The following is a 23038-nucleotide window of genomic DNA, read 5'->3' on the forward strand; positions in this document are numbered from 1 at the left end:
AGCTCCCTGTTTCATAGCCACCCACGGAACCAAATAGGAGACTGCATAAACAGACGCGGATAGCGGGCCTGAGTTTGAGCCCAATAGAATGAGTAACACTAAAACTAAGAAGGTCAAAAAGACCAAGGGGGTGGACAAGAAAGATCCGGACCAAGCGTTCATGGATCTTCAAGATCGGATGGAGGCTATGCGTTTTGGGATAAGTAAACTCGATGATGAGTCTTCCCATTTTACGCTAGTAACGGTAATGATGGACTTCCTCGATGAGGTAATGTCCGAATTTCGAAGGTACAGAGCCGTTAATCGCATGCAGCAAGTCCTCGACCGTCAAACGCAAACGTCGTTTGACGGTAACGATGGATTCGGGCCGCAAACGCGAAAAGGCAGAAGACCAGTGGCTGATGACCAACAGCCTGGTCCAAGTGGGTTGCAAAGGTTGCAACAACAACAACAACAACCATCGAGGTTGACCCCTTTTAGGGAAGCGGTGGAAAATATTCCAAGTCCGAGAAACGGACCGAATATTAATGAGGGTAGAATTAATAAGAGGAAGAAGAAGAAGAGCAAGAAGAAGCAGAATAAGCCCAGGAAGCGGCCTGAGGCTCTGCTGATATCGGACTGCACTTCCGAGGAGCTGGCGAAATTGCTCAAGGAAATGAAGCAGTCCGATGCTCTTAAATCGGTTGGAGAGACAATCTCTAAGGTCCGACGGGCCCAAAATGGAGGCATGTTGCTAGAATTGAAGCAGGGTAGTTCTGCTAGTGCAATTGCCCCAAAGGTTAAGGAAGCGGTGAAGGGCAAGGCGTCAGTGAGAACGCTAGCTCCTTCTAAAATGATTGAGATCATGCATCTCGATGAAGTTACCACCCCAGAGGAGGTTGCGGAGTCTGTCAAAGCACAGCTCAACATCGAGATAGAAATAGATCGTATCAAAATGAAGAAAGGCCGCGCGGCCGGTACGCAGTGGGCACGGATCAACGTATCGCTGCCAGACTTTCAAAGCTTCCTGAATTTGGGAAAGCTGAAAGTTGGTTGGTCGATATGCCATATCCGTGAGGTAATGGAGGAGCAGAAATGCTACAAGTGTTGGAAGGTAGGCCATACGAGCTATCATTGTAAGGAACCAGACAGAAGTAATCTGTGCTGGAAATGCGGTTTGAGTGGACACAAGAAGCAAGCTTGTACCAACTCTGTCAAGTGTTTGGATTGCGGTACGAGGTCACAGAACCCTCACGCAACGGGCAGTTATATGTGTCCCCGAAGGCGAACGATTAGATCATAATGGTTAGGTTGCTACAACATAACCAGAATCACAGTTATGCTGCATTTCAGTTAATGTGGCAAACGATTAGGGAAGAATCTGCGGATATAGTGTTGATTGCAGATCCGTATCTGGCAACAACCAACGTCAAAGTGTTACGCAATGACGATAACACAGCAGCGGTAGTGGTTAACGCGGACTTACCAGTTAAGGTAGTCAGTAAGGCTCTGAAGGGTTTAATGATAGTTGACATAGGTGATATGCGAGTGGTTAGCGTTTACGCGCCACCTAGATTTAGTACGGAAGAGTTCCAGATCATGTTGGATAACACGGTAATGGCCGTAACCGGTATCCACAAATTCGTTATCGGGGGGGACTTCAACGCTTGGTCAGTAAGTTGGAACAACCAACTTGGCGAGCGTGGAGAAACCCAGAAACGAAGAGGTGAGTTGGTCTTATCAACCTTTGCGCAGATTGACGCATTATTATTGAACGACGGCAGCACCCCAACTTATGTTGGACCAGGGCGTACGTCAGTAGTTGATCTTACTTTTGCGAGCAGAACCGTAGCAAGATCATTTAAGTGGGAGGTGTTATCTAGCTATATGAACTCGGATCATCGTGCAATACGAATAGATCTTGAGACGCAAAGCGTGCGTAATCTGTCCCGACCCATAACGGGATGGAGCATCAAGTATTTTAGCAAAGATATATTTGAAGTTATGATGCAAGCCGCTTTTGAGACCGAGGTCACAACAAGCGAAGACTTAATGCGTATACTTGTCACGGCGTGTAATGCGACGATGACTAAGCGTAAGAGGTACACTCCTAACAAGAGTGCATTTTGGTGGACGCTAGAGATTGAGGCACTTCGCAAAGAGTGCAAACACCGCGATCGATTAGCGCAAAGAGCATTTAATACTGATCTCTATTCTACTTTTAGGGACGAGTTCAAGGTGGCACGGAATGCCCTCAAGCGATTGATCAAGCATACCCGACAGAGGAAGTGGAAAGAGTTCCTGGGAACAGCGAACAACGCATCATTTGGTATTGTATATCATACGTTCAAGAAAGTGGCCGAGGGTTCGATTGGACCCCGAACTATGACATTAGACGAGTTTAGGGAAGTGGTGAGCGAGCTTTTTCCTACTCACCCAAACACGGTGTGGCCTGATTATCGTATTGATCAGCCACGAGAGTTTGAAAGAATTACTAATGATGAGATTCTTGCGGTTGCCAGGAGACTACCCAACAAGAAGGCGCCGGGACCAGATGGTATCCCGAATGAGGCGCTGAAAGTTGGTATGTTGACTGCAACCGATGCATTTCGCAGGGTTTACCAAGGCTGTTTAGAGAACGCGAAGTTCCCCGATGAGTGGAAAAGGCAGAGGTTGGTGTTAATACCGAAGCCGAACAAACCACCAGGGGAACCGGGTTCGGTTCGCCCCATTTGTCTATTAGACGGGGCAGGCAAAGGTCTCGAACGCATCATAGTGCAACGGTTAAATGCACACATCGAGGAGGTCAACGGACTGTCTGACGACCAATTTGGTTTCAGAAGTCGTCGATCAACAGTTGATGCGATTCAACGGGTAGTGGACATTGTTTCGGTAGCTAGAAGCAGAAACCGATACAGTGGACGGTATTGTGCAGTTGTTACATTAGATGTTACTAATGCTTTTAACAGTGCTTCGTGGTTGGCGATTGCTAATGCATTACAGAGAATTAACACTCCTAAATATCTTTATGATATCATTGGTGATTATTTTAGGAATCGTGTGCTGATGTATGATACCACAGATGGACCGGCAGAGATTGCAGTCACATCGGGTGTACCACAAGGCTCGGTACTTGGCCCAACGTTATGGAACCTCATGTACGACGGTGTCCTACGAGTTGCAATGGTGGAAGGTGCACGGATTATCGGCTATGCAGACGATATAGTGTTGTTGGTGGAAGGTAATTGTGTTGATGATATTGAAATTCTCGTTTCCAGCCAGATTCGCATCATCGACAGATGGATGACCGATAATGGATTAAAGATAGCCCCGACCAAGACCGAGTTTATCATGGTCAGTTCCCATCAGAGGATACAGCACGGGGCTATCCGGGTAGGTGATCACGTAGTACATTCGTCGCGCAGCTTAAAGTATTTGGGGATGGTCTTAGATGACCGCCTCGAGTACACTTCACACATCAGGTATGCGGTGGAGAGAGCGACGAAGCTATGGACCACCTTGGTAAGGATGATGCCTAATAAGGCAGGTCCGAGTAGTAATGTTAGGCGAGCAATTGCTCTTACTGTTGTGGCGAAGGTCCGGTATGCCTCGCCCATTTGGTGTCATACCCTTAGATTTGCTAACCGTAGACAATGGCTACGTCGGTTTTACCGGCCAGTAGTCCAGCGAGTTATCTCTTCTTTCAGGACAACTTCTCACGATGCAGTCTGCGTGCTTGCGGGAATGATCCCGCTGCATCTCCTCCTGGACGAGGACTCCAGGACTTTTCATCGGAGACGAGCAGAGAACATCGCCGGATCGGTTGCACGTAACATGGAACGTGTCACAACTATGGAACGATGGCAACGAGAATGGGATGAGAGTGTTCACGGTCGGTGGACATACCGTCTCATACCCGACGTCAACAGATGGATAAGTAGAAGATTTGGTGGTGTAGATTTCTTTCTTTCCCAGTTTCTTTCCAGCCATGGCTTCTACGCCTACCAGCTTCATCGGATGCAGTTAACGGGCTCGCCGCTATGCGATGCGTGCGAGGAACCCGAGGACGCCGAACACACGATATTCCATTGTGTACGTCATCGTGAATTGATCATCAGACTTCAGCATCAAGTCGACGAGGAGTTAACGCCGGAGAACATCATCGAAGTTATGTCTGCTAACAGATATAACTGGAGCATGGTTCATCAAGCAGTACGGACGATTATGATTCGACAACAACATCGGAGACACGTCATCGAACGAGGCGAACGACGTGCTTTGCTCGCCAACATCCAGTTGGCCTTGCAGAGCAGCGACAGTGACGACGAGTAACGACAAGGATTCATCGTAGTTCATCGTAGCTTCATCGCCGAGGGCTAGACAGTGGCTAATCACCACTGTTGGAAGCCATTCGTTGCCTGGGATGATGGACATCCACCGCCCGAGTGACGTCGATACCCTAACGGGTGATCCACTCGGGGCCGGTTGAAGGCACGGAGGGGTTTTAGTGAGTAAGAATCTCACACTACCGGGGTTGATCACCCAGGTGTCTTATGCAAGATTTCCCCTTCGATAACAAACAAAAAAAAAAAAAAAAAAAAGGTAGCCAAATGTACTGAAGCAAGTGAGATTTGAGTAATGGTCGTTGGTGTTGATACCCACGTATCTGACCACACGACCATTCATATAGATTTTGCCCGGCAAAGTCCGACCACCACCTCCACGCGGTGCCGGGCGGGGTAGGGGCCCGTCATTAAGTTGACGAGGCCCCGAGCTAACGGTGGCGGTGAAGACGGCGTTGAGCATGACAACGTCGCAGGGGAGGGTGTGGTGTTAAGTCGCCACACCCTACATTCTGTCAAGTGGGATACTGAACTCGAGAGGATAATACCTCTGCGCGGATTAGACTAGGGTACGGTTTATGGAATAATTAGGATGTACACGGGCTGGCGGATGAACCCGCCGAACCCTTAGTAAAGCAGGGTGAAACCTGCTTGAAACGGGGGAGGGCTAAGGGGGATTCTGTCACCGCTCTATTAAAACTTAGCAAGTCTTAGGTAGCGCTCCAAGACTGTCGCCATACGATACGCTCTATGGCAAATGCAGGTGTGGGTGGGTTCAGCCCCACTTTGCTCCGGTTCGGCACTGAGCCCGTCGTCTCATAAGGGCGCGGGCCAACCCTCGCGTGGAGCTCCCTGTTTCATAGCCACCCACGGAACCAAATAGGAGACTGCATAAACAGACGCGGATAGCGGGCCTGAGTTTGAGCCCAATAGAATGAGTAACGTTAAAACTAAGAAGGTCAAAAAGACCAAGGGGGTGGACAAGAAAGATCCGGACCAAGCGTTCATGGATCTTCAAGATCGGATGGAGGCTATGCGTTTTGGGATAAGCAAGCTCGATGATGAGTCTTCCCATTTTACGCTAGTAACGGTAATGATGGACTTCCTCGATGAGGTAATGTCCGAATTTCGAAGGTACAGAGCCGTTAATCGCATGCAGCAGGTCCTCGACCGTCAAACGCAAACGTCGTTTGACGGTAACGATGGATTCGGGCCGCAAACGCGAAAAGGCAGAAGACCAGTGGCTGATGACCAACAGCCTGGTCCAAGTGGGTTGCAAAGGTTGCAACAACAACAACAACAACCATCGAGGTTGACCCCTGTTAGGGAAGCGGTGGAAAATATTCCAAGTCCGAGAAACGGACCGAATATTAATGAGGGTAGCATTAATAAGAGGAAGAAGAAGAAGAGCAAGAAGAAGCAGAATAAGCCCAGGAAGCGGCCTGAGGCTCTGCTGATATCGGACTGCACTTCCGAGGAGCTGGCGAAATTGCTCAAGGAAATGAAGCAGTCCGATGCTCTTAAATCGGTTGGAGAGACAATCTCTAAGGTCCGACGGGCCCAGAATGGAGGCATGTTGCTAGAACTTAAGCAGGGTAGTTCTGCTAGTGCAATTGCCCCAAAGGTTAAGGAAGCGGTGAAGGGCAAGGCGTCAGTGAGAACGCTAGCTCCTTCTAAAATGATTGAGATCATGCATCTCGATGAAATTACCACCCCAGAGGAGGTTGCGGAGTCTGTCAAAGCACAGCTCAACATCGAGATAGAAATAGATCGTATCAAAATGAAGAAAGGCCGCGCGGCCGGTACGCAGTGGGCACGGATCAACGTATCGCTGCCAGACTTTCAAAGCTTCCTGAATTTGGGAAAGCTGAAAGTTGGTTGGTCGATATGCCATATCCGTGAGGTAATGGAGGAGCAGAAATGCTATAAGTGTTGGAAGGTAGGCCATACGAGCTATCATTGTAAGGAACCAGACAGAAGTAATCTGTGCTGGAAATGCGGTTTGAGTGGACACAAGAAGCAAGCTTGTACCAACTCTGTCAAGTGTTTGGATTGCGGTACGAGGTCACAGAACCCTCACGCAACGGGCAGTTATATGTGTCCTAGAAGGCGAACGATTAGACCATAATGGTTAGGTTGCTACAACATAACCAGAATCATAGTTATGCTGCATTTCAGTTAATGTGGCAAACGATTAGGGAAGAATCTGCGGACATAGTGTTGATTGCAGATCCGTATCTGGCAACAACAAACGTCAAAGTGTTACGCAATGACGATAACACAGCAGCGGTAGTGGTTAACGCGGACTTACCAGTTAAGGTAGTCAGTAAGGCTCTGAAGGGTTTAATGGTAGTTGACATAGGTGATATGCGAGTGGTTAGCGTTTACGCGCCACCTAGATTTAGTATGGAAGAGTTCCAGATCATGTTGGATAACACGGTAATGGCCGTAACCGGTATCCACAAATTCGTTATCGGGGGGGACTTCAACGCTTGGTCAGTAAGTTGGAACAACCAACTTGGCGAGCGTGGAGAAACCCAGAAACGAAGAGGTGAGTTGGTCTTATCAACCTTTGCGCAGATTGACGCAATTTTATTGAACGACGGCAGCACCCCAACTTATGTTGGACCAGGGCGCACGTCAGTAGTTGATCTTACTTTTGCGAGCAGAACAGTTGCAAGATCATTTAAGTGGGAGGTGTTATCTAGCTATATGAACTCTGATCATCGTGCAATACGAATAGATCTTGAGACGCAAAGCGTGCGTAACTTGTCCCGACCCATAACGGGATGGAGCATCAAGTATTTTAGCAAAGATATATTTGAAGTTATGATGCAAGCCGCTTTTGAGACCGAGGTCACAACAAGCGAAGACTTAATGCGTATACTTGTCACGGCGTGTAATGCGACGATGACCAAGCGTAAGAGGTACACTCCTAACAAGAGTGCATTTTGGTGGACGCTAGAGATTGAGGCACTTCGCAAAGAGTGCAAACACCGCGATCGGTTAGCGCAAAGAGCATTTAATACTGATCTCTATTCTACTTTTAGGGACGAGTTCAAGGTGGCACGGAATGCCCTCAAGCGATTGATCAAGCATACCCGACAGAGGAAGTGGAAAGAGTTCCTGGGAACAGCGAACAACGCATCATTTGGTATTGTATATCATACGTTCAAGAAAGTGGCCGAGGGTTCGATTGGACCCCGAACCATGACATTGGACGAGTTTAGGGAAGTGGTGAGCGAGCTTTTTCCTACTCACCCGAACACGGTGTGGCCTGATTATCGTGTCGATCAGCCACGAGAGTTTGAAAGAATTACTAATGATGAGATTCTTGCGGTTGCCAGGAGACTACCTAACAAGAAGGCGCCGGGACCAGATGGTATCCCGAATGAGGCGCTGAAAGTTGGTATGTTGACTGCAACCGATGCATTTTGCAGGGTTTACCAAGGCTGTTTAGAAAACGCGAAGTTCCCCGATGAGTGGAAAAGGCAGAGGTTGGTGTTAATACCGAAGCCGAACAAACCACCAGGGGAACCGGGTTCAGTTCGCCCCATTTGTCTACTAGACGGGGCAGGTAAAGGTCTCGAACGCATCATAGTGCAACGGTTAAATGCACACATCGAGGAGGTCAACGGACTGTCTGACGACCAATTTGGTTTCAGAAGTCGTCGATCAACAGTTGATGCGATTCAACGGGTAGTGGACATTGTTTCGGTAGCTAGAAGCAGAAACCGATACAGTGGACGGTATTGTGCAGTTGTTACATTAGATGTTACTAATGCTTTTAACAGTGCTTCGTGGTTGGCGATTGCTAATGCATTACAGAGAATTAACACTCCTAAATATCTTTATGATATCATTGGTGATTATTTTAGGAATCGTGTGCTGATGTATGATACCACAGATGGACCGGCAGAGATTGCAGTCACATCGGGTGTACCACAAGGCTCGGTACTTGGCCCAACGTTATGGAACCTCATGTACGACGGTGTCCTACGAGTTGCAATGGTGGAAGGTGCACGGATTATCGGCTATGCAGACGATATAGTGTTGTTGGTGGAAGGTAATTGTGTTGATGATATTGAAATTCTCGTTTCCAGCCAGATTCGCATCATCGACAGATGGATGACCGATAATGGATTAAAGATAGCCCCGACCAAGACCGAGTTTATCATGGTCAGTTCCCATCAGAGGATACAGCACGGGGCTATCCGGGTAGGTGATCACGTAGTACATTCGTCGCGCAGCTTAAAGTATTTGGGGATGGTCTTAGATGACCGCCTCGAGTACACTTCACACATCAGGTATGCGGTGGAGAGAGCGACGAAGCTATGGACCACCTTGGTAAGGATGATGCCTAATAAGGCAGGTCCGAGTAGTAATGTTAGGCGAGCAATTGCTCTTACTGTTGTGGCGAAGGTCCGGTATGCCTCGCCCATTTGGTGTCATACCCTTAGATTTGCTAACCGTAGACAATGGCTACGTCGGTTTTACCGGCCAGTAGTCCAGCGAGTTATCTCTTCTTTCAGGACAACTTCTCACGATGCAGTCTGCGTGCTTGCGGGAATGATCCCGCTGCATCTCCTCCTGGACGAGGACTCCAGGACTTTTCATCGGAGACGAGCAGAGAACATCGCCGGATCGGTTGCACGTAACATGGAACGTGTCACAACTATGGAACGATGGCAACGAGAATGGGATGAGAGTGTTCACGGTCGGTGGACATACCGTCTCATACCCGACGTCAACAGATGGATAAGTAGAAGATTTGGTGGTGTAGATTTCTTTCTTTCCCAGTTTCTTTCCAGCCATGGCTTCTACGCCTACCAGCTTCATCGGATGCAGTTAACGGGCTCGCCGCTATGCGATGCGTGCGAGGAACCCGAGGACGCCGAACACACGATATTCCATTGTGTACGTCATCGTGAATTGATCATCAGACTTCAGCATCAAGTCGACGAGGAGTTAACGCCGGAGAACATCATCGAAGTTATGTCTGCTAACAGATATAACTGGAGCATGGTTCATCAAGCAGTACGGACGATTATGATTCGACAACAACATCGGAGACACGTCATCGAACGAGGCGAACGACGTGCTTTGCTCGCCAACATCCAGTTGGCCTTGCAGAGCAGCGACAGTGACGACGAGTAACGACAAGGATTCATCGTAGTTCATCGTAGCTTCATCGCCGAGGGCTAGACAGTGGCTAATCACCACTGTTGGAAGCCATTCGTTGCCTGGGATGATGGACATCCACCGCCCGAGTGACGTCGATACCCTAACGGGTGATCCACTCGGGGCCGGTTGAAGGCACGGAGGGGTTTTAGTGAGTAAGAATCTCACACTACCGGGGTTGATCACCCAGGTGTCTTATGCAAGATTTCCCCTTCGATAACAAAAAAAAAAAAAAAAAAAAAAAGGTAGCCAAATGCGCCCGGCAAAGTCCGACCACCACCTCCACGCGGTGCCGGGCGGGGTAGGGGCCCGTCATTAAGTTGACGAGGCCCCGAGCTAACGGTGGCGGTGAAGACGGCGTTGAGCATGACAACGTCGCAGGGGAGGGTGTGGTGTTAAGTCGCCACACCCTACATTCTGTCAAGTGGGATACTGAACTCGAGAGGATAATACCTCTGCGCGGATTAGACTAGGGTACGGTTTATGGAATAACTAGGATGTACACGGGCTGGCGGATGAACCCGCCGAACCCTTAGTAAAGCAGGGTGAAACCTGCTTGAAACGGGGGAGGGCTAAGGGGGATTCTGTCACCGCTCTATTAAAACTTAGCAAGTCTTAGGTAGCGCTCCAAGACTGTCGCCATACGATACGCTCTATGGCAAATGCAGGTGTGGGTGGGTTCAGCCCCACTTTGCTCCGGTTCGGCACTGAGCCCGTCGTCTCATAAGGGCGCGGGCCAACCCTCGCGTGGAGCTCCCTGTTTCATAGCCACCCACGGAACCAAATAGGAGACTGCATAAACAGACGCGGATAGCGGGCCTGAGTTTGAGCCCAATAGAATGAGTAACGTTAAAACTAAGAAGGTCAAAAAGACCAAGGGGGTTGATAAGAAAGATCCGGACCAAGCGTTCATGGATCTTCAAGATCGGATGGAGGCTATGCGTTTTGGGATAAGTAAACTCGATGATGAGTCTTCCCATTTTACGCTAGTAACGGTAATGATGGACTTCCTCGATGAGGTAATGTCCGAATTTCGAAGGTACAGAGCCGTAAATCGCATGCAGCAGGTCCTCGACCGTCAAACGCAAACGTCGTTTGACGGTAACGATGGATTCGGGCCGCAAACGCGAAAAGGCAGAAGACCAGTGGCTGATGACCAACAGCCTGGTCCAAGTGGGTTGCAAAGGTTGCAACAACAACAACAACAACCATCGAGGTTGACCCCTGTTAGGGAAGCGGTGGAAAATATTCCAAGTCCGAGAAACGGACCGAATATTAATGAGGGTAGCATTAATAAGAGGAAGAAGAAGAAGAGCAAGAAGAAGCAGAATAAGCCCAGGAAGCGGCCTGAGGCTCTGCTGATATCGGACTGCACTTCCGAGGAGCTGGCGAAATTGCTCAAGGAAATGAAGCAGTCCGATGCTCTTAAATCGGTTGGAGAGACAATCTCTAAGGTCCGACGGGCCCAGAATGGTGGCATGTTGCTAGAATTGAAGCAGGGTAGTTCTGCTAGTGCAATTGCCCCAAAGGTTAAGGAAGCGGTGAAGGGCAAGGCGTCAGTGAGAACGCTAGCTCCTTCTAAAATGATTGAGATCATGCATCTCGATGAAATTACCACCCCAGAGGAGGTTGCGGAGTCTGTCAAAGCACAGCTCAACATCGAGATCGAAATAGATCGTATCAAAATGAAGAAAGGCCGCGCGGCCGGTACGCAGTGGGCACGGATCAACGTATCGCTGCCAGACTTTCAAAGCTTCCTGAATTTGGGAAAGCTGAAAGTTGGTTGGTCGATATGCCATATCCGTGAGGTAATGGAGGAGCAGAAATGCTATAAGTGTTGGAAGGTAGGCCATACGAGCTATCATTGTAGGGAACCAGACAGAAGTAATCTGTGCTGGAAATGCGGTTTGAGTGGACACAAGAAGCAAGCTTGTACCAACTCTGTTAAGTGTTTGGATTGCGGTACGAGGTCACAGAACCCTCACGCAACGGGCAGTTACATGTGTCCTAGAAGGCGAACGATTAGATCTTAATGGTTAGGTTGCTACAACATAACCAGAATCATAGTTATGCTGCATTTCAGTTAATGTGGCAAACGATTAGGGAAGAATCTGCGGATATAGTGTTGATTGCAGATCCGTATCTGGCAACAACCAACGTCAAAGTGTTACGCAATGACGATAACACAGCAGCGGTAGTGGTTAACGCGGACTTACCAGTTAAGGTAGTCAGTAAGGCTCTGAAGGGTTTAATGGTAGTTGACATAGGTGATATGCGAGTGGTTAGCGTTTACGCGCCACCTAGATTTAGTATGGAAGAGTTCCAGATCATGTTGGATAACACGGTAATGGCCGTAACCGGTATCCACAAATTCGTTATCGGGGGGGACTTCAACGCTTGGTCAGTAAGTTGGAACAACCAACTTGGCGAGCGTGGAGAAACCCAGAAACGAAGAGGTGAGTTGGTCTTATCAACCTTTGCGCAGATTGACGCAATTTTATTGAACGACGGCAGCACCCCAACTTACGTTGGACCAGGGCGCACGTCAGTAGTTGATCTTACTTTTGCGAGCAGAACAGTTGCAAGATCATTTAAGTGGGAGGTGTTATCTAGCTATATGAACTCTGATCATCGTGCAATACGAATAGATCTTGAGACGCAAAGCGTGCGTAACTTGTCCCGACCCATAACGGGATGGAGCATCAAGTATTTTAGCAAAGATATATTTGAAGTTATGATGCAAGCCGCTTTTGAGACCGAGGTCACAACAAGCGAAGACTTAATGCGTATACTTGTCACGGCGTGTAATGCGACGATGACCAAGCGTAAGAGGTACACTCCTAACAAGAGTGCATTTTGGTGGACGCTCGAGATTGAGGCACTTCGCAAAGAGTGCAAACACCGCGATCGATTAGCGCAAAGAGCATTTAATACTGATCTCTATTCTACTTTTAGGGACGAGTTCAAGGTGGCAAGGAATGCCCTCAAGCGATTGATCAAGCATACCCGACAGAGGAAGTGGAAAGAGTTCCTGGGAACAGCGAACAACGCATCATTTGGTATAGTATATCATACGTTCAAGAAAGTGGCCGAGGGTTCGATTGGACCCCGAACTATGACATTAGAGGAATTTCGGGAAGTGGTGAGCGAGCTTTTTCCTACTCACCCAAACACGGTGTGGCCTGATTATCGTATCGATCAGCCACGAGAGTTTGAAAGAATTACTAATGATGAGATTCTTGCGGTTGCCAGGAGACTACCCAACAAGAAGGCGCCGGGACCAGATGGTATCCCGAATGAGGCGCTGAAAGTTGGTATGTTGACTGCAACCGATGCATTTTGCAGGGTTTACCAAGGCTGTTTAGAGAACGCGAAGTTCCCCGATGAGTGGAAAAGGCAGAGGTTGGTGTTAATACCGAAGCCGAACAAACCACCAGGGGAACCGGGTTCGGTACGCCCCATTTGTCTATTAGACGGGGCAGGTAAAGGTCTAGAACGCATCATAGTGCAACGGTTAAATGCACACATCGAGGAGGTCAACGGACTGTCTGACGACCAATTTGGTTTCAGAAGTCGTCGATCAACGGTTGATGCGATTCAACGGGTAGTGGACATTGTTTCGGTAGCTAGAAGCAGAAACCGATACAGTGGACGGTATTGTGCAGTTGTTACATTAGATGTTACTAATGCTTTTAACAGTGCTTCGTGGTTGGCGATTGCTAATGCATTACAGAGGATTAACACTCCTAAATATCTTTATGATATCATTGGTGATTATTTTAGGAATCGTGTGCTGATGTATGATACCACAGATGGACCGGCAGAGATTGCAGTCACATCGGGTGTACCTCAAGGCTCGGTACTTGGCCCAACGTTATGGAACCTCATGTACGACGGTGTCCTACGAGTTGCAATGGTGGAAGGTGCACGGATTATCGGCTATGCAGACGATATAGTATTGTTGGTGGAAGGTAATTGTGTTGATGATATTGAAATTCTCGTTTCCAGCCAGATTCGCATCATCGACAGATGGATGACCGATAATGGATTAAAGATAGCCCCGACCAAGACCGAGTTTATCATGGTCAGCTCCCATCAGAGGATACAGCACGGGGCTATCAGGGTAGGTGATCACGTAGTACATTCGTCGCGCAGCTTAAAGTATTTGGGGATGGTCTTAGATGACCGCCTCGAATACACTTCACACATCAGGTATGCGGTGGAGAGAGCGACGAAGCTATGGACCACCTTGGTAAGGATGATGCCTAATAAGGCAGGTCCAAGTAGTAATGTTAGGCGAGTAATTGCTCTTACTGTTGTGGCGAAGGTCCGGTATGCCTCGCCTATTTGGTGTCATACCCTTAGATTTGCTAACCGTAGACAATGGCTACGTCGGTTTTACCGGCCAGTAGTCCAGCGAGTTATCTCTTCTTTCAGGACAACTTCTCATGATGCAGTCTGCGTGCTTGCGGGAATGATCCCGCTGCATCTCCTCCTGGACGAGGACTCCAGGACTTTTCATCGGAGACGAGCAGAGAACATCGCCGGATCGGTTGCACGTAACATGGAACGTGTCACAACTATGGAACGATGGCAACGAGAATGGGATGAGAGTGTTCACGGTCGGTGGACATACCGTCTCATACCCGACGTCAACAGATGGATAAGTAGAAGATTTGGTGGTGTAGATTTCTTTCTTTCCCAGTTTCTTTCCAGCCATGGCTTCTACGCCTACCAGCTTCATCGGATGCAGTTAACGGGTTCGCCGCTATGCGATGCGTGCGAGGAACCTGAGGACGCCGAACACACGATATTCCATTGTGTACGTCATCGTGAACTGATCATCAGACTTCAGCATCAAGTCGACGAGGAGTTAACGCCGGAGAACATCATCGAAGTTATGTCTGCTAACAGATATAACTGGAGCATGGTTCATCAAGCAGTACGGACGATTATGATTCGACAACAACATCGAAGACACGTCATCGAACGAGGCGAACGACGTGCTTTGCTCGCCAACATCCAGTTGGCCTTGCAGAGCAGCGACAGTGACGACGAGTAACGACAAGGATTCATCGTAGTTCATCGTAGCTTCATCGCCGAGGGCTAGACAGTGGCTAATCACCACTGTTGGAAGCCATTCGTTGCCTGGGATGATGGACATCCACCGCCCGAGTGACGTCTATACCCTAACGGGTGATCCACTCGGGGCCGGTTGAAGGCACGGAGGGGTTTTAGTGAGTAAGAATCTCACACTACCGGGGTTGATCACCCAGGTGTCTTATGCAAGATTTCCCCTTCGATAACAAAAAAAAAAAAAAAAAAAAAAGGTAGCCAAATGCCTCGTCATCTAATTAGTGACGCGCATGAATGGATTAACGAGATTCCCTCTGTCCCTATCTACTATCTAGCGAAACCACAGCCAAGGGAACGGGCTTGGATGCACTAGCGGGGAAAGAAGACCCTGTTGAGCTTGACTCTAGTCTGGCATTGTAAGGCGATATAGGAGGTGCAGCATAGGTGGGAGGGCTTCCTCGTGGAGCTCGCCTCTGAGATACCACCACTCTTACTGTTGCCTTACTTACATGATTGGGTGGAACAAGCGCGGGCCCCAGGTCCGGATCGTGCGCGCACCTCCTCCGGGGGGCTGTGGCGGCGGTTCGCCTGCGCGCGCCCAATGCGCCGTGTTTCTCGCTCAGCGTCCAGTGTGTCGCTGGGTGGTGCCGCCGGGGAGACTGCATCGTAGCATCGTCGTGTGTAGCGTGTTACCCGCTTGTCCGACCGTGAGCCGTGGCCCGCAAGGGTACAAGCTTGCGTACGTCGGTGCATTCGTGGTGCACTGCTTCTGCGCGGTCGATCGTTTATGATGTCACGTTTGCCCCCGGTTCCGCGCGCCGCCCGGCTCGAAGACTCCTGGACAGGTCCTTTCGGTCCACGTCATGGACAGTGCCAGGTGCGGAGTTTGACTGGGGCGGTACATCTCCAAAACGATAACGGAGGTGTCCAAAGGTCAGCTCAGTGTGGACAGAAACCACACGCTGAGCATAAGGACAAAAGCTGGCTTGATCCCAACGTTCAGTACACTTCGGGACAGCGAAAGCTTGGCCTTACGATCCTTTTGGTTATAACGAGTTTTTAGCAAGAGGTGTCAGAAAAGTTACCACAGGGATAACTGGCTTTTTTTTTTTTTATATCGAGTGGATTTTTATTGATCGTATGTTACATCGAAAAGAAAACCCAGCCCTCTCATAATCCGCCCCTTATGCCCTGCGAAGGGATTTAAGGGTGGACGTGATGCTCATAGGGAGCCTAACTTTTTAGCCGTGCGTTCGCACCTTTCCGTTTATTTTAGTTGAAATTCTATTTTCCAAACTGTTCTTCTGAATTCATTCCCTTAAGGGGAACCCTATATCTGTACCGAAGCACCTTTCTTTTTTTTTTTTACACTTTCGTTGTTCTTTTTACTAAAGTTAGCTTTAGCGTGCCGCTCTTTCGGCTTCGGCTGCTGCTGCCTGCTGGGCAGCATCAAGTCCGCCTCGCTCGACGTCATCGGGTTCATCGTCACTTTCGCTCGACCAGGCATCATGGCCGAACAGCGCTCGTAGCATTTGGATTCCACCGTTCCGAATCATTCGTTGTCTTTCCCGCCAGCGGGCCACTCTCCGTCGCCCATCTTCGAGGCGAGCGGCCTCCCTGGGTGTTGGTGGTGGAGCTGGTGGAGTAGGTTGACTTCTCCTATTGCGCTGGCGGTAGGCACGATTTGCCTCATTGTGGAGCTGCCGCCGTTCTTCAGTGCGGCGTTCGTCTTCCTCTCGCTGTAGCTGCTGTTGTATTTCAGCTTCCTCACGATTGGAAGCAGCCCGCTGTTCTCGTTCCGTGTCCCAGTCACGCTGCAGCGTTGTTGTTATTCGACGTGCCGCCTCACAGAAGCTGCTCCAGTTGTCTTGGCTGCCCATAAGGAAGTCCTGAAGACTGTCCGGCGTGACCGGATTCGGCCCCAGTTCACCAAAGTACTCCATCCTCACTCGAGCAAACCTGGGGCATTCGAAGATGGCGTGATGGGCATTTTCCGGAACACCCGCACAGCTGCGACAGTCAGGGGATTCCGTAAAGCCGTTGATGGCCAGGTACTCTCTGAAGAACCCATGTCCAGAGAGCACCTGGGCCAAGTGGAAGGTCATCTCCCCGTGTCTCCGGCCTTGCCAAGCGCTGATGTCGCGGATTATCCGATGCGTCCACCGGGTGTATCTGGAGGTGTCGGCCTCGGCGTCCCATTGGCTCTGCCACATCGTGATGGTGCGCTGCCTCTCCTCCAACCGGATGGCTGCCTTCGTTATCGACCGACCCGGATCATTAACACGCTCGAACACTCGCGCATCCTCCTCTATCAAGAGACAGATGGGGGTCAGCCCGGCGAGGAGGGTGGCGGTCTCATACCTTACGGTACGGAAGGTGCGTGCCACCCTCCGTGCTGAGACTCGCTGAACCCTCTCCAAAAGTCGACGACACTCTCTCTTCGTCACCTCGCCATGCCAGATGGGCGCAGCATATCGGATGACCGACTCTGCGACCGAGGCCAACAGTCGCGCTTTGCTGGTCTTTGGTCCACTGTGGTTGCGCAAGAGGCGGGTAACGGCATCTGCTATCTTCCTTGCCCGAGTGGTTACCTCTCGGACATGGGGCAGCCACGATAGGTGATCGTGAAGGGTCACCCCAAGGTAACGCATCGTGCGGGAAGATGTCACCTCCACGTCCCCTACTCTTATGGTGACCTGCGTAGGGTTCTTCGTGCTGGAGATAAGCACGCACTCCGTCTTTTCCGGCGCAATCTGGAGATGATATTGAGCCATCCAGTGAGAGACACTGGCGACCGCCTCCTCGGCTGCAGCCTTCACTGCATTTACGTCGATGCCCGGAATCAGCAGCACCAAGTCGTCAGCATACGCCACCATCTCGCAGTCCTGCGGAAGGGCGACGTCCAGAACTCCATCGTACATGGTGTTCCACAGGGTGGGGCCAAGAATCGAACCCTGTGGAACACCAGCCGTGATGGACCGAGTTACTGGGCCGTCGGATGTCTCGAAGACCAACTCTCGGTTCTCGAAGTAGCTCCTCACGATTCTTTGCAGACCAGCAGGTACTCCTTTCATCTGCAGTGCAGTGGCGATGGCCTGCCAGCTTGCCGTATTGAAGGCATTCTTGACATCCATTGACACGACCAGCAGGAACCTGTTATCCCGCCCGTTCGTGCGGCGGAATCTCATCGCGCTCTGACCAGCCTCGATCACTGTTCGAATGGCACCAATTGTAGATCGCCCCCTCCGGAAGCCATGCTGCCTGTCTGACAGCCTCACCGCAGCAGGATCTTCCAGGTGGTTGTGAAGTCTGTTTAGAATGAGCTTCTCCAGCACTTTCCCTAAGGCATCCAGCATGCACAAAGGTCGGTATGACCCGCTGCTACCCGGTGGTTTCCCCGGCTTGGGGAGCAGTACCAACCGCTGTCGTTTCCATGGTGCTGGAAATGTAGCCGTTTCCAGACAGCTTTGGTACAACGCCTGGAAAACGTCCGTGTACGCAAGGATTGCAGCCTTGACAGCGGCGTTCGGAATTCCGTCAAGGCCCGGCGCTTTTTTGTTCGGCATGGTGCTAGCTATCAGACGGAGTTCCGGGATCGTGACTTGGGTCCATGGAGTCTGCTGGTCTGCAGGCTGTTCCTGTTCTTCCTCGGAACTGATGCTGGGCCAGTTGAAGGGCGGATGTTGCGGGAAAAGCTCTGTAACGATGCTTTCAAGCCTCGCTCTCTCCGTCTCGGGTGGGGCCCTTCCACCGCGAAGACGGGAGAGGACTACTAAGTACCCGGCTCCGAAAACGTTTTCCTCCGCAGCATCGATCAATTCCTGGAAGGCAGCCTTTTTGCTGGCACGTATAGCTCTATCCAGCTCAGCTTTAGCTGTTCTGTATTGGGCTGCAGCCAGACTTCGGTTCTGGAGATCACTTGTCTGCTGCATGCGATCTCTCGTCTGCTCGCAGTTCTGCCTAAGCAGAGCAATCAGTGGCGTCCACCAGTAAACGTCCCGATGAGGGTCGGGGAAAGACGACGTCATCCTTTGCATGGTTTTCTCGCAGGCCGATATCATTGCCGAGATCATTCCCTGGTGATTGACTGCCTTCTCTCGGAATCCCTCGCCATGTAGCGTGGCCAGGAAATTCTCTTTCGAGAACTGTTTCGTCTTAAATCGCGTGCCTGCATGTTGAAAACGCTCTCGCTGGCCCCGTTGACGTGACTGTCCTTGGTTACGCTGCTGGTCTGCTGACGCTGGGCCTACCGAATAGGTGATATACCTATGGTCAGATCGCGTGTCCGTGTTTCTTACCAACCAAGTGCTCGGCTGAGCTATGGACGAGCTGGCGAAGGTCACGTCGACAACGCTGGCAGTCGCCACACCGTTTCCAACAAAGGTTGCCACATTCCCTCGATTCATCAGCAGCAGGCCCAATTGCTGGGACGCCTCGAGCAGTACTTCCCCACGCTCATTGCTGCGTCGGCTTCCCCACTCCTCATGCCAAGCGTTAAAGTCTCCGGCAACTACTACCTGAGGGTGGGATTGGGCTTCCAATTCAATTGCTTCAACGAATTCCGCAAATCCTTCCCGCGACAGGCTGGGTGGCGCGTAGCAGCTTAGGAAGGTGATGCCACCCACCTTGGCAGCTATAAGGCCTGGAACATCACTGCTCCATTGTCCTTGTAGAGGGTATCGTCCTGTGGCCACGACTGCCACCTTTTTGGAGGCATCAACTGCCCATCTTGGGTTGTTCTCGGGTGGTCGATACGTGTGGGAAAGAACCAGCACGTCCACTTCCATTTGTCGGGCGGTTTGCAGGACCAGATCTTGGGCGATCCTGCCTCCACCCAGGTTCACTTGGAGGACTTTTAGCTGCGTCATTGGATGGCCGACCGATCGCATGTCCGGTCCCCGATAACATGGGGGCCATCGCATTTGCCGCAGCGTATTTCTTCCATGCATGTACCAGCCTTGTGACCTTCCTGTCCGCAACGGATGCAAACATTTTGTCGGTCTACAGGTGACCGACAATCGCGGGCGTTGTGGCCGTGCTCAAGGCATCGGTAGCAGCGAAGATGCTCTTTGGGTGTTGCAGGAGCCATCTTCACTCTGGAAATGCAGAAGCCCAAGCGAAGCTTCGTACCATCCAGCGCTTTGGCGGCCTTGGCTGGCAGACGGACGCGTGCCCGCTGGGTGCCATCCGGCATTGTCCTAATGCTCGTTGAGACGATGCCTGCCCCACCCTCGATCTTGTTTTCAAGGAGAGCTGTAAGCTCTTCCTCCTTGGCTAGGGGGTCGATGTCGTTTACTACCAAGGCCGCCATTTCCGTCACGTGTCGACAAGTTCCAGCCTCGCCGATGATCGTTCGGATCTGCTGGAGAATTAAGGTCGCGTTTGCGGATCTAGCAAGCGTCAGTCGTAGCAACGCCTTATCTGTGCGCCGGCCCATGATGATGAAATCCTTTAACTCCTTATGTGTGCCATTATCGTCAACGGCTTTACGGATTTTCAAGGAGACGCTCTCGAAAGTCTCGTTCTGACCAGGAGAGATCTCTATCAGTTCGGGCTTAGGACGCTTACGCTTCTGCTGCTGCTGTTGATGCTGCTGCTGCTGCTGTTGCGACAAGCCTGCGACCACATATCGCTGTGGCTGTCGTTGCTGCTGTTGCTGCTGTAGCTGCTGCCTCATTTGCGGCGGCTGATACCGCCCAGTCTGCTGTTGTTGTTGCTGCGGTTGGTTAGACTGCTGCTGCTGCTGTGTATTTTGACGGCGGCGCACTACCGTCGTCCATAATTCTTGCTGCTCCTGCTGCTGTTGCTGTTGCCGCTGCTGCTGCTGCTGCTGCTGCTGACGTTGGTGCTGCTGATTCTGTTGCTGCACCCGTTGCTGCTGCTGCTGTTCTCGCTGTTGATGCTGCTGCTGCTGCTGCTGCTGCTGCCATTCACGCTGCTGGTTCCGCTGCTGCTGTTGTTGTTGCTGCTGCTGCTGCTGCTGCTGCTGCTGCTGCTGCTGCTGTTCCCGCTGCTGATGCTGTTGCTGCTGCTGCCGCTGCTCCTGCTGCTGTGGTCCTTGGCGACCGCGACGGTTGCGAGAGCTGTGGGCTCCCTGGGCTGTCATCCTTGGGGCTGCTGCTGCTTGCTGCTGCAGCTCGATGACCGAACGGGCGCCCATCCTGTACGTTTCGAGCTCCCGTTCAAGCGCCGCATTTTTCATCAAACTTCCCTGGAGCTCCTTACGGCAGAGGCTAAGCTCCTTTGAGAGCTGAGCAACCTGCATGGCCAGGAGCTTCAAGCTCTCGTTCATCTCTGAGAGAGATGGTTCAGCAGAAGAACACTTACCAGCCTTTGGTGTTGAGGTGGCCGGTACCGTCATCTCCTCGCGCTGTTGACTCTGGCTGGGCAACTTGTCCAGCACTACCAATGGCACCTTCCCCATTGGTGGAACTGCTAATCCCGACGGGCCCGCGAGGATCGTGCAGTTCAATTCTTCTTCATCATCACTCAAGTAGACGATGCCTGCGGTGGGTGGTGGCTCCACCGGTGTTGAGTCAGACACTTTTAATGCGTCGACCCGGTTGAGGGACACCGATCGAGCCCTCGGGCGAAGTACTCGTCCCGAGCTCCCTTGGGGATGGGCATCACCGCCCAGCCCCGACATGTTGGTTTCAACGTTGCGCGCACCTACTTGAGGGTTTGTTGGCAGCCCGACGCACTATGCCTAACGCCCGCACTCTCGCCAACGAGGCGTCAGAAACCGACCCCCGGTTTTAGGTTCGTCAAGAAAACCGATGGAGAACGGATTTTTGAAATGTTGAAAAATTTCAAATTTTGAAATATTTCAAAAGTGAAATATTTCACCCTCCCTGAAAGATTTCAGGGCCGCTTTCACAAACGCGCACCTACTTGAGGGTTTGATGGCAGCCCGACGCACTCTGCCTGACGCCCGCGCACATGGAAGATGGTTTTTTTTTTTTTTTCTTTTTTTTCTTCCCTTTCCTTTTTCTCTTCTTCTTCCCCCTTTTTTCCTTTTTTCTCTTTTTTTTTTCCTTCCTCCCTCTTCCCTTTTTCTCCTTCTTTTTTTTCCCCTTCTCTTCCTTCCTTCCTTCTTTTTTTTGCTTTTTCCCTTTTTTTTCTTTTTTTTTTTTTGGAAAAAAAAAAAAAAAAAAAAAAAAAAAAAAAAAAAAAAAAAAAAAAATCAAAATGTGAAATATTTCCAAAGTGAAATATTTCACCCTGCCCTGAAAGATTTCGATACCGCTTCCACAGGCAACACTTTCCCGTCGGGGTAGCTTGGCGGGTGCCGAAGTTATGCCACTTTGAAATTCCTCTGCTTAGCTGTCAAACTGATGTCACAACTTTTTTTCGTGCTCAGATACACTGTTTACACTAAAATAGTGCAACTCAGGCACATTTTGGACACTTTTTTCGAATTTCTGTTTTTGCACCACGTCGCACACGCACACGGTGAGTATTCGCAATTGGCAGATGTCACAAAAAAACAGAAATTTTCTGCACGTCGATGGTCACCTAAACTATGGTTACTCGTGTAACGGCACCTTAACAATCGGTCCGTCAGGGGCCGTACAGTCAACCCACCCAATTTCACCCGGAACCGAATTTTCATAAATTTGTTCCCCGAATAATATTAAATATTATTTCATTTTTTCGGTCACAGAACGGGCGATTTTCGATCGGTTTTCACTGGATGAACGTTCTTTGGCCACCCGCTGGCCTTAAAAACCGCACCCGGCGAGAATCTGGGCAAATTATATCGCTGAAAACAGAGATCCGGCGAAACCTTGGCCTAGTATGGGCTGGATGACGCAAAACTTTTTTCACAATTTTGTGGTTTTTTCATGCGCGGATCACTTCTTTACACCTTTTTTCGTGCTCAGATGCACTGTTTACACTAAAATAGTGCAACTCAGGCACATTTTGCGCACTTTTCGAATTTCTTCTTTAGCACCACGTCACACAAACACACGGTGAGCATTCGCAATAGGCCGATGTCACAAACATTTTCCGCCCGTCGATGGTCACCTAAACTATGGTTACTCGTGTAACGGCACCTTAACGATCGGTCCGTCCGAGCTGTCAGGCCGTTTGACAACCGATGCCTAACTCAGGGGCCGTCAGGGGCCGTACAGTCAACCCACCCAATTTCACCTGGAACCGAATTTTCGTAAATTTGTTCACCGAATAATATTAAATATTATTTCACTTTTTTTCGGTCACAAACGGCCGATTTTCGATCGGTTTTCACTGGATGAACGTTCTTTGGCCACCCGATGGCCTTAAAAACCACACCCGGCGAGAATCTGGGCAAATTATATCCCTGCAAACAGAGATCCGGCGATTACTTGGCCCAGTATGGGCTGGATGACGCAAAACTATTTTCACAATTTTGTGGTTTTTTCATGCGCGGATCACTTCTTAACACCTTTTTTCGTGCTCAGATGCACTGTTTACAC

Source organism: Anopheles coluzzii, chromosome X, assembly GCF_943734685.1.
Source record: "Anopheles coluzzii chromosome X, AcolN3, whole genome shotgun sequence".
Lineage (NCBI taxonomy): Eukaryota > Metazoa > Arthropoda > Insecta > Diptera > Culicidae > Anopheles > Anopheles coluzzii.